Source organism: Oryzias melastigma, linkage group LG1 (genome assembly GCF_002922805.2).
Source record: "Oryzias melastigma strain HK-1 linkage group LG1, ASM292280v2, whole genome shotgun sequence".
NCBI lineage: Eukaryota > Metazoa > Chordata > Actinopteri > Beloniformes > Adrianichthyidae > Oryzias > Oryzias melastigma.
The window spans coordinates 21510151-21523139 of NC_050512.1; the positions used below are offsets into that span (position 1 = coordinate 21510151).

The following is a 12989-nucleotide window of genomic DNA, read 5'->3' on the forward strand; positions in this document are numbered from 1 at the left end:
ACACGTGTCATCTGTCACAATACTTATCGCGATGCACATGTCACAATACGACACTTATCGTGATATATCCTAAGATGGTACGAGAGACAATATTATACTTTTCTTTTTATTGTGACTAAATATTCTGAATATTATAACACCTTCACATACATAATTATAAAATACATTTTATTAAATAATCCAAACATTAAGCACTGAATGATGATTGAATAGGTGCTTTCCAGAAGAAGTTAAGTGTGATGAAGAAGTATGACAAGGTAAAGGAAAGCCCTAGTTTCTTTCTTCCAGACATGCTATGATTATTTTCAGTTTTCCCACATGCAGAAATAAACGCGTATTTCACCGCTCATCGCAATGACAAATTGTAATTTCCAGAGTATTGTACACGTAGCTATGAGCTCTGATTCATTAGGTCACAGAATCTGAATCTTTTGCTGTGAAGTTCAGCAGAACTTCTGCAGCATTTTGACTGGAGCTCTGCGGAATATGAACAGTGTGCGGCTCCCTCTTTCTTTCATGAGCCACAAATCACCAAAATCGACGTTTTTATATGGTACCAGTTCCAACTTGACAGAATTTTTTAATTCAGTACTCATCCTTAGTTAATATATCTCATTTCGCTATATTATAACAGCAACTGCAAGGCTCAGAGTTCACATCGCATTAAAATCTATCACAACTTGGTTCTAGCAAGATCGCGTTATTTTGGTCGAGGTATAGAACTGTTCAAAGAGGCTCGATGGGTTGTCCCGCCAAATAACGGTCAGGGGTTTGAGTGGCAAAACAAAAGTAAGTAAGACGCTGAACTAGATGTTTGCTTATTAATAACTAAACATCACCTTGGCAGCATTTTAAATACACACAAGTATCCGCAAATAAAGTATTGCAATATCTGAATCTATATTTTGAATCTACAAGGGATCTAAATGTACAACTGAGTATATATTTTCGTATATCCCATATATATATATATATATATATATATATAAATTCAGTGATTCTTTTTAAATCGATATAAGTATCGCCAAAAGAAGTATTGCAATATCTTACTGAATTGATATAGATTAATTGATACCTCCCCCCTGATATATATATATATAAATATATGTTTATTTTCCTCTTGAAAATTGTGTTTTCCTGCTTGATGATGGCATTGGCTCTGATTTGTATGTTCACTGTTTGCAAGGGGACGTCAGCCACAGCTCCAACTAAACAGGCCTGTCACCTCTGTGAGTGTTTGTGTGTGTGTTGGTGTGTGACTTTGAGACAGGGAGAAACAGCAGAAATTTGCAGGAGCAGGAGGACAGATGGAGCGGAGCAGACAGCCAGAGCCATGGAAAATAAATCATGTGTAACAGAGACTATTGATCAGTGTGGCCATGTCATTTTGGCCCTGCAGAGACCAAGACAATAAGGAGCTATCCTCAACGTGCTGTGATCTAAGGACAGAGAAAATAAAGTCCCATACAATATCTTAATGTGGTGATAAAGCATATTTAAATTTTATATCTTTGTTCGCTTTTTTTTTTTTTTAAAGACGCATAGGTGCTTTTCCTTTTTTCCTATCAAAATAAACCCTTAAAATTGAAAATTAATTTAAGACAGTATCCAAAAAAACTTAAGCTAAACTCAATTTTAGCTGAGCCTGAACTGTAGGGAATACATTTCATTAGCATTCCTGAACAGAGTAAACATTTGAGCATTTGGGGTTTTGTCCCCCTTTTTCATTTATTTTGAAAAAGATAGTGGTCCAGTAAAGCTTTAGAAATATTTCCTGCTTGGTTTTGGCAGCTTGTCTCATAATGGGTTATAAAAAAGACCCCAAGGGTAGTTTGACTAAAGAAATGCCATTTAAATCGTGTTCTTTAAAATTACAAGGCCCTCCTCCCAAAAAAACCCAGATTTTCAAATGTCAAATTTTAAAAAGTAGCTTATTTTTTAGGGTACAAGTCACATTTTGGGGAAGAAGTGCAATATTTCTGAACAAATGCATCAAGCGCGGCGTAATACTGCGTTACTTACACAAAATCGAATCTGCCGCCTCTTTATCAACACCTATAAAATTCAAATCCACTGCCTGTTTTTTGACAATCTCAAGTACATGTCCGCTGCCAGTTTTTCAACATGCGTCAAATTCGATGCTCAATGCTTGTTAAAAAATGTGTTCATGAACTAGATGGTCCCATTGCATAAAAAAGCAGTTTCCATCAAGTTTTTAGCCTCATCGCTACATGGAAGCATGTAAATCTTATGTACAATACATGAAAGACCCCTGGCCAAACTATGCAAACAGTCACAACTTACCAAAAAAAAAAAAAAAATGGTGTGTATCACCAACAGTACCAAACTAAACAGAAGCTCCCGGACCAGTTTGGATCTGCCAAATCACCCATGAATGTAGCAAAAACCAAATATGTTTGATTTTCAAAATCAAAGCCTGTGCACCTGATTCCACTAGAGTTCCATTTCCTGTCTGCAAATAGTCTTTGACAAATCCCTAATGGCTCTAAAATGATAGACTCACAATAGACTCCTGATTTATTCCTGCCTCCACTTAAACAAGTGAACAAGCTGCCCCCCTTTTTGATTGATTGGTCCCTAACTCAGTTGAACATGAGCAATCTGACCAGCTGTCTCCAGCCCGACAGAGAAGGCACACAGGAACATATGGCCGGACGCCACCAGCCACAGCATTCCACTGTTTCATAATTCAAAAGCTATTCCATCAAACCCCGTATGCTCCACCATGCACCTCACCCGTCGGTTAATTAACTCTTTCATTTCCTGGACGCGCACGGGGCCCTAGCTGACAATAACGGCGTGATTGCCCTGAGCTGTCCTAATCCAAAGTCGAGACGTTCGTGCATAATTCAGCAGGGGTTGCACTGTCCCATATGTTGATTCAATGGCATGAGAAAAACACGCTCCATCTATAGTCAGTAATGAATAGACAATGGTGAACACCCAAAGCAATGCCTTTCTTCTCCTCACCCGTTTCCTTTCATTACCCTAATGGGCTGATTGTCTCAAATAGTCTAAATAAACAGGCAGTAATGATGCTAATTATCGGAACATGCGCGATGTGTTTACGCTTCCCTCAGATGATCGTGGACGTGAGATCTGCCAGACATGTGCCTCTAATGAACCTGCCCATTGTTGAGAATATTTGGGTTCATTTTTTATTGTAAAGTGAGGCCTGTGAGAGAAAAAAACAGAAAAGGGAAAAAAAAATTCAATAATAATTTTGATAACTCCATTGTTTGTTGCTTTTCAAACTAAATCAGCAAAAGTATATCAAATTTTGAGCATTTTGTTTAATTTTTTTATTCTTATTTGTAAAAAAAAAGTAATACCTTTAATTTGGAATCAACTTTTTGAGTTATGTTACCATTTTATGCATTGTCTACATATATGTTGCAGTCTCACCCTTAAAAATCTTTCTTTTTTAAAGTTGTTTTTTTCACTTAGAAAACAAACAATAATTGCCATCTTAAAACTGGCCTTCACAAACAGTACTCAAGTGTACCACAAGTATACTTAGAGTATACTAAAAGTTAGGCAGTATACATGGAGTTTATTTAATCATACTACAGTATATATGTATTGTAAACTTAAAACATTGGAATTTAGTCTGAAAAAGTATTCAGTTAGTAACATATCTTATGCATTATAAGGCACATTATAAGGAGGGTGTTATTTTGAATATGCTAACCCATGTCTGACTTTTTTTCTTTCTTTTTTTTTTGCACGTTAATAGACAGTTTGGGAATTAGAGTCACAGTTGAGTTTTTTAGCTGCTTCAGTCATTTTTTACAGTGTTAGTGTAATCATAGTAACTTTTTTTTCAGTTTCAGTCTGTATTTTTACATGATAGCGTAGTAACAGTAATGTTTGCTTTAGACATTTCAGTTTTGTTAGCATAGTCACAGCAACATTTATTTTAGCGGTTTCAGTCTGTTTTTTCTACATTAGAATAGTCACAGTGATGTTTGTTTTAGCGGTTTTAGTCTATTTGCTACATTAGCATAGTCACAGTTACACTTGTTTTAGCTGCTTCAGTGTGTTTTTTTTACATTAGCATAGTCACAGTAGCGTTTGTTTTAGTGATTTCGGAGAGTTTTTTTACATCTCGATGACAAGGTTAGGAGTTACTTGTGTTGTGCTAACTCTACTGCAGCTAACACTTCTAATGTTGCCAATGCTTTTAACATGACTGACAGATATATCTTGTCTTGCTAAATGCACATTATAGTTTGGTGTGCCATAAGTGTTTGAAAATAGACCGTTTGTTCACTATGCCTCTTACAATTCGGTGTTGCCCTACACTGAAAAATGTGAAACATTGGACCAATTAACAAAAGTACTGTAATTTGTTGCATTTAAAATTATTAGTTTTCATCACATCAAAATTTTGAGTTGATGGTTTACTCAGTTCAAACAATGAATTTGATAGAGGCTCATATTTCAGTGTATGGTGCAGAATATACAGTATGGTATACTTCCTATACCACTTACATGGTCTATGGTATATTTGCTTTACTTATACTTAAGTAATTTCACTTAAATACACTTTAAGGTGTACTACTTTCTGCTAAGGGTGATGTGTCTTTTTATCTGTGAGGGACAACATTAAAGATGTTTCCTAAAAAATGTTTTATCTGGCAGTGAATTAGAATAAACAGGGTGAGAAAAGCTTGTCGCAGGAGCTGAGGAATTCCACAACCTGAAAGCCGTAAAGGTTCGACATTTGTGATTCCTCTGGTTAAGTACAAGTCAACACTGGAAAATGAATCAATTTCCTCCTGAAGCACATGCACATGTCGAAAATTGGTGCACAAATTGGTGCCGAGCAAGCGAGTAGAAACGGCACGCGCAATCCCACCACCAGGAGTGTTTTTGTGCTCCAAGACATTTTGGTTTCATTACCCCTGCAATCATGTTATGATTTTTGCACACGTGACTTTTTAATTTGGATGATGTGCGGCGAGAGTCCTTACCCACACACCCTGGAAAACCCTACTATGGAGCACCAAGAGGATAGACCTCTCTCTGCACTCTTGCATACATAAGTAAAATGGGCTCTGTGTCCCACATTCTTCTGCCCCGAATCTTTAGTTCCAACAGAGTCTGCATTAACAGAGCTGTCGCCAAGGTCCCTGTTCTCGCACACTATATTGCATGCATCCTTGAACTAATTGATGTTGGGCCGAACACCTAGGCAGCCTGACCTGGTTGGTGCGTCTACACATGCAGTCCTGCCTGTCACTGCAGCACTCATTCTGGGATTCTCTCTTTCACTAATGAGTGCTGACCAGTCTGGATCCCTCGCTGCCTCGTCAACACACATTTCCACGCACACGAGCGCTTATCTCCGGGAGACCAGATGCCCCCTCTCCTTCAGCCGTCATGCAGACTCTCAAATGTATCTTTACCGCATTTGCAGTCTGTATGCCCAGAAGAATACCATGAGGACATGTGTCTGTGAAGCCTCAGAAAAAGCAGCTGAAAGAGAAGATTTGCAGCTACGGTGTTTTTAGCGACAAGAAAAACTTCATGTTTCATTCAAACCCCTTTAATTTGGAGAAAATGCAGAGATGTGTGTTGAAACACTACAGCCAATGAAGCGTTTGATGTGATTGCATAAAGGCAAAAAAAACTCTCAATCATGCACATACACTCAGTAAAACCTGTTTGTTTTACAGTGTGCCATAATTGCAAAGGAAGGCACTCAGGTACTCATACATATTTTTCCCCTCTCTTGTCATTTTGTTTAATCTACTTTTCCTTCACCCGATTCCGTCTTCTCCCCCTTTGGTTGCTCATTCTTTACTGCGCCGAAAGAGAGGTCGATTGCAGAACAAAGCTCAGGAGGCTCTGCACCATGTTCAGTAAAATGGCATCTGTCCACCAAGGTATGGTAAATTACCTCCAGTTGGCTTGCTGGGGGAGCGTTTAACCACCGTGGACCGTTGCTCGTGCGTGCTCCTGCATGTTTGTGTGTGGAGCGAAGAGGATGTGTGGGGAAGAACGTGTGTAGGCAGTGTGGCAAATCATCATCAGTGCAGGTAGACAGGTTGGAAGAATTTTGATTAAAGTGACGAAGCACACATGTATGGAAACACACACACACAGGTTGTTAATTTTGTAGAGTGCGGCAGAAGAGATGACTAATCAGGATGGAACGTGGTGGGAGTCTGGCCTGTGGCCTATAATGAGAGACATCAGACACAAGCACACACATGCACATATGCACACTACTGCCAATTATATAAGATGCAAAATACATACAACAAACATGCACACAGGGACTAGCCACTACGAAGAATTGGGAGCAGGAGATGTCACTTGGCAGAGAGTGGCCTTTGCAGTGACCACAGGCTCAGTGAAAACAACAATAAAACAAACATACTGTCAGCTCCAAACAATATAAATGTCTTGACATCTTGATCCCAACATGTGTCTGCACTGTTGCACGTGTCTGACTGCTTCTGGAATGAGGAAGCTCATACACAGGCGCCCTCCAACCACGTTAAAATCACAATTAGCAATGAGTTAGTGTCGCATCCTTGTGCGGGTTCAATCTTAACGTAACAAGACGCACAGTCACGTCAGCTTGTGTCTGAGATTTTGGATCCGTTTGTGTGGCTGGTGCTGCCGGAGGGCAGTGTGGATGCTTCGGCAACACGGATGATATAGACACTGGCGCATGCGAAGCGTGCGTGTGTGTAGGCGGGCGAGGGGCTGGTTTACTAGAGGAATGTCCTCCATTGTCATAGAGACCCTAAAGACAAGCAGATTGACTGGGGAAGTATTTTAAAAAGCCCCGGTGGTAAATCCTTTGTGGGGCTGATGGAGAAGACCGCCTGCGCTGGAGAGTAGCCTTCAAGGTATGGGTCACCTCTACATCAGTGTAACACGCTTCAGTCATGCCAGGGTCAATCTAACCAACCTCTATGATGAAGAACAACTGGCAACTGAGTGCCATATGGTTATACTCATTTTTTACTCAAGCATTTTATGGAATTTATTTTTTTTATTTGGCCATGGTGTACTATTTCCAATTTTACTCCAATGTTAAATGATTAAGCAATTTTAAAACCAATAATTTACAGTACATTCTCTTCAAGGGTAGTTGGGATAAAAGACAACCACAGATGTCATTAGGCGAAAGGTATGGAATGTCCTTGACCAGACCGGAGAAAAACCCATCAGAAAGGTCATCATAGATATTTAGAATCAGTAATAGTCAGTCACCACTTGGGCTATCATTCTTACTATTGGTCTACTGACCAAAGAAAATTCAGGCAAGGATGAGGACAACATCCAGAATACAACAAGACAAACCAAAGCTGAATTCTCCCTGCTGGAAGGGAACAGTCCCAACTAGGAAGAGAGGGATCTGACGGCAGACAAGATGGCACCTGATATTATCGGCCAGAAGCGGAAATTGTCTAATTTACTCTAACCTTAATCTTAGCCGTTACCCTAATCCAAAAGTATTCAGAATTGTAGAAGAAACTTTTATGAAAGCTTTAACGGGAAAAACTGTAACTCTTAGGGCTGTCAATTTTTTTTTTGAGCGATATGGAGGTAATTCCGACCAAGGATTTCTAGTTCTGGACGTTGATGTGTGCTACCAGCAGGGGCAGCTTCCGAGTTTTTTCACTGGGGTTGCTAAGTGACTTTAAGGAATTGCTAATTCATTGTAAGTTAAATTACATGTCCAAGGACAGGAACGTAAAAGTCCCACTTAATAATTTTTTAATGAGATTACATCTGCCATTTTTGCAGTCAGTCAAAGTAAAACATAAAATACGGACTCTTATTGAATAAACTTTATTAGTATCACATAAAGAACAAAAGCAATCTCAAGAGCGGCCTCTCTGTTGATACAGTGCTACTGCATGCATCACCTACTGTTTTAAGTGCGGTTTTGTCACCCAAAATAAATAAATAAATAAACAAAACAAACACTAAAAAAATTAAATGCTAAATGGAAAGTGATGGCAAGCAATACGTTTGGGCAAAATTATTTTTTTATATATATAAAGCATTATATTTAGGCGGTTTAGCGGTTGCTAAGCGGTTGCTATGCCAAATCTTGCATTTGCTATAGCAACCTCTAGCGCCGCCCCTGGCTACCAGGTCCTATTGACTAGGGATGTCACAATTCAAGATTAAAAAACTGAACTGTACAAAATCGCAATTGTTGCATCCCTACTGCATATCAGTAAGTTTACGTTGAAAGTGTCAAACAATTATTGAGCTAAATTTAAGAATTTTGCATTCATTGTTTTATTACATTCACTATGGTTAGTAAAAGCCAACTGGAGATTTCCCTTCATTGTTATGTGTTTATTAGCAATTTTTTGTATTTTGTTGTTTTGTAATTCACAAATCATACATATGACTGAAACTAAACCGTGACCCAAAAAATCGAGGTTTGAACCAATTCGTGGAGAAAGTGCATCTATAGTTCTATAGTTCTAACCATACGATGATGCGTTCTTCAGGAAAACAAAGCAATTGCACATTTTATCAATTGTTTGGCGTAAACTACATGTCCTTTGAAAATCATGTCCACTCTAAACATCTTAAAGCTTCTGACTAAGCGCCTTATCCTTCACCTCCACATTAGACATGCTTTGCATCTGGAAAAGCTCTCGCTTTGACTGGACCGCTGCAGCTCTCGCATGGCTGCCTCTGGCAGCTCTGAGGACGCTCCCAGAAATCCAATGCTCTGAAACCACCCTGAAAATCCATCGCCAGCGACCTCGTGTGTGAGGCACATCCGATTTGATTCTTTTCTGCCTGGCGGCTAGACACTACTTTCTGTTCTCCTCTGCTCTGAACTTTCTAATGCTCCGTTCTAATCAACTCCGTGCGCACTGGCTGCCTCACGAGACAAGATGGGGCTAAGGTGGAGACATGCAGGGCTGAACTGGAAGAGGACAAAACTGATAGAAGGGAGGGATGAGGAGTGAAGACAGTATGAAGGATACGACAAGAGGATAGAAGATGAAGCAGGATGTACACAGAGGAGATTTAGAAGGTAAAGAGCTAAGAAAATTAGAATTGAAAGCAGAAGTGACATCAGGAAGGAGAAAGAGGGAAGGACAAATAGAAGTGGTACAGGAAGTGAGATAAAAGGATATTCTAAAGAATTTTAGAAATAATTTATACACATCCTTTACCATTTGCACCTATATTTCAAGATTGATTCAATAAAAATAAGACTTCTGGTATCACACATAGACACATCGCCTTGAATTTTTTTTAATTTTGCATAATAACCTTATAATCCAAAAAAGCTTCCTTCAAAATAATAAAAATAGTGCACTTGAAAAATAAAAGATAGGAAAAACCTAAAATGAAACATCAATTTATGTAAATAAAACTAAATAAAAAAAAATTGCTTCAAAGAATGTAAATTACAAGCTACTAATATTAACAGCAAATTTTTAGCTAGCTAAGGATCCAGTCCAAGCTGAAGTTTTACTTTATTTTTGCTGCTAAAACTAACTTCAGAACAACAATATTTGTTTTTGATTGGGACTGTTGGATAATTAAGCCATACCCTGAAACAAAAATGAGATCAAATGAATAAAGAACAACTCATGCTTGGGGCTAGCTAGCTAACGCTATAGCATACAGATGAAAAATGGCAAAGCTTTAGCTGTAGGCTAATAAAACACATAAAAAAACATGTGTGACTACCACTTTGCTTTAAGTAGACTGATGGAAAACTTTTTCTTAGCTATTAAAAATGTTAGGCAGATACATCATGTTTCATACCATTACTTGAAGTGAAGTAAACTAAGCTAAGCCAAAGGATAAAAAATGTTAGGGGAATAATACTGGGTTTTATTTATTTGTTATTAACTTGATGCAGGAATGCATGAATATAAAAAAAAATGGTTAGTACTTCTCATGTAGCATTTGGTGCAAGATTTGACAAATGACAAAAGTCAGAAGAAAAAAAATCCGATGCAGATTGATGAATTGTGCTTTCTCCTTAGGCCTTCCTCTACTTGAAGGATATTCCATTTCTGTAATGAAAATCAATGTCTAAGCCCACTGAAAGAAAATGTTCATTAAACAGGCAGATATTTTAACAGTGGGAGTCAAAGTTTGCAGGATGATAAGAAGAGAAGGAATTCCTCGCAGTAAGGAGACTTGAGCGATAGCCAGTTTTAAGGTTATATCTCTGTTTGTCGGATTGTAAATTCGGGGACTGTTAGTCTTTTTGAATCCCAGAAGTCTATAACAAAAGGTTCAAATATCCGAGTGAGCAGACTGAAGTCACAAGTGAATATAGGTCTTAGATTAGCATATATATTAATCTTTTCATGGTGTTTTCAGGATGTTCTTTTACTGTTGAAAGGCTAAAATCGCCTTTAAAACTTACTTCAGGCAAGATTTTTTTACACATATATGCTACATGAATTTATATTTTTAAAAAACGTTTTTGAGGAGGTTTAACTATTTATATAGCAACAGACTAGAAAATCAGGAGCAAATGAGCTTCCATGTCAAACATGGCATTAAAAAGTTGGAAGTTGCATTTAAATGTCAAAAGCTTGGGAGTTTAATTTGGTTGTACATCTTTACAGCTAGTACATTTTTTTCTGTAAAAGATATATATAAATGTATATATATGTATATTCACATGTATATGTGTGTATGTGTCTTTGTATACACATTAAGTAGTTAAACATAAAAGCGCCCCTAGAAGACAACATTATCTGAACACCATGTGCTTAAAGCGCATTCAAGACCCAACATTTAGTTCTTAAATGTGTGTCACATGCTAAGTGTGTGTATATAGCTTTTGACATGGCAGCTGAGTTAAAAAAAAAATACAATAAAAATTGGGTAAATTATTGGTTTGCAAATTTGCCAGTGATACTCCTGACTTTGTCAACAAAAGATGCAGTGATGCTGATTCGGCTGCTGCTGTTTTCCTGCCTTTGATTCATCTGTCTTCTCCTTCATACCACCTTCTCTCAGCCCCAAAGCCAACTCCCTCTCTTCCTCGCTGTCACTGCGCTCTAAAGCCAGAGCTGTCACAAAAGATATGTCAAAGCCCAGCCTTAAAGCCAGCGGCAGAGTTTATGTATGCATGCAATTGGATTTATGAGACAAGAAGAGAAAGTTGTCCTGTACTGTACAAAGAACAGCCACCTCAGCAGTGAGCGATGCTGCATCAAAGACACGGGCAAGGTTTGACACTCGTGACCCAGATTTAAACCCTGAAGACAGGCCCTGGCTCATTTAGCAGGAGGATACACTGGAATCTTTCTCTAAATATTCTTGTTTTGATGGTTTATCTCATTTTTCATTCCCTGCCTTGACGTCCTTTTGTCTCCAATTGCTCCCCCCTTTTCCTCCAATTTCTTTATCTGCCTTTTACAATTTGTCTCTTTTCGTTGCCATATTGCTTTATTGTCTTTTCTATCACTCTGCTTCCTATGTCTCCTAAATCATCTGCCAAATCAATCCAGAAGCTTCTGCTTCTCCGTATAGATGATTAAAAAGAAGGCTCATATCTTTATGTTTTCTTTTTCATGTCAAAATAACCTCAAATAAAAGAGTAGCAGAGCTTCCTCGGACCGAGATAATGAGACTTCTTTCCGCTTTTCCCTGATAGTAATTTCTCAGAAGCATGCAAACTTTCAAAGATTTGTTCAGAATCAGCAAACTTCAAAATAAAAATAAAAAAACTCTAGAGATCCCTGTAACTCTTTTGGATAAAAAGTAGTTTCTGCATAAGACATTAGGACCAAATCTTTGCAATTGCAGTACAGGGCAGATGTGAACTGTGTGTATCAGGGTTTTAAAATATTCATTTAAAAAGGCTTTTCTGGGGTGCTTACCGGGCTCTTCATAACTTAATAATGCATAAGCACCAACACTGGTATATAAATATAAAAGAAGGCACTTAACGCTGGATTGTCTAACTGTGGAGAAAATAACATTGGAAGCACAGATAGATCCACCTCAGGGAGGAGACTGAATGCGTCTGTCGGCAGGACTTATGCAATAAAAAAAATAGAAATTTAAATTTTCTACTACTTTGATGGCCATTCTATGTGGTGGAGTACAGAAGATGTCTTATGACATATCCGAGATGACGCAGGAGTAAGAACCTTTGTTTGATTTCACATTTTTTGTTTTATTCAAACAAAAAGCGTAAGCGGAAGATTTTCTTTAAAGCTCACAAGGGGACTGAGGAGGAACAGTATTAGGTATTCAGTGCTGGAAATTTACAATGAATATCAATACATTAAAGGTAGGAATTATTCCTCTGCTGGACTGGACTCAGCTTTTCATCCTAAAGCGAAATATTCTTTGAAAAACGACTAATTTATAGTTCTGACCTGTCTCATTGAAAAAAAATTACAGTAGACATCCTTGCAATTATCCTAAACGCAAGTTAATATTTTATTACTTTGGTGCAATTTAGTAGCCATGTCAATTGCATGCCACCCACACACACAAACACACAATGAGAGTCACAAGTGCTTCAAATGCAGCGATTTGGTGAGTGAACGCGGCGGCAGCGGCGTCGCTCCCTGCTGCAGCAGACTCAGAGGAGACGGGGGACAACTTGCATATCCGATAAGCTCTATCCATCACTTTTCTCGCACCCATGACACAATGAGCTCCTGCAGGATGCGTGGGTGGCCATTTTGATGCAATCATTGGGGACAGCAAAAGGTAAACACCGAGCTAAATGTCAGCTGTGGTGATTGCGCCGCCACAATATCACCTCGGGTGAGGGATCCAAATAACCAAAATCAATAATCTAATCATTTCATATTCAAATCACACAGAGTAGAGGTCTGGATCTTATTGCAGTTTCATATCCCTGGTGGGCTGATTTATTCCAATCAGCAAAGCGAAGCAGGCACTCGCATTGAAAATACAGTAATTTCAGCATAGCCAGAAAGGGCGATCAGAGTGATTGGACTGAATGCTTATCACTC

The 12989-nt window shown here is 38.5% G+C and overlaps 1 protein-coding gene across 1 annotated transcript in view; it reads right to left on the reverse strand.

The window, feature by feature from the left end:
* Positions 1-12989, reverse strand: part of adgrl3.1 (adhesion G protein-coupled receptor L3.1) — a gene marked incomplete in the record, with an annotated part of 186114 nt that overhangs the window by 148761 nt on the left and 24364 nt on the right.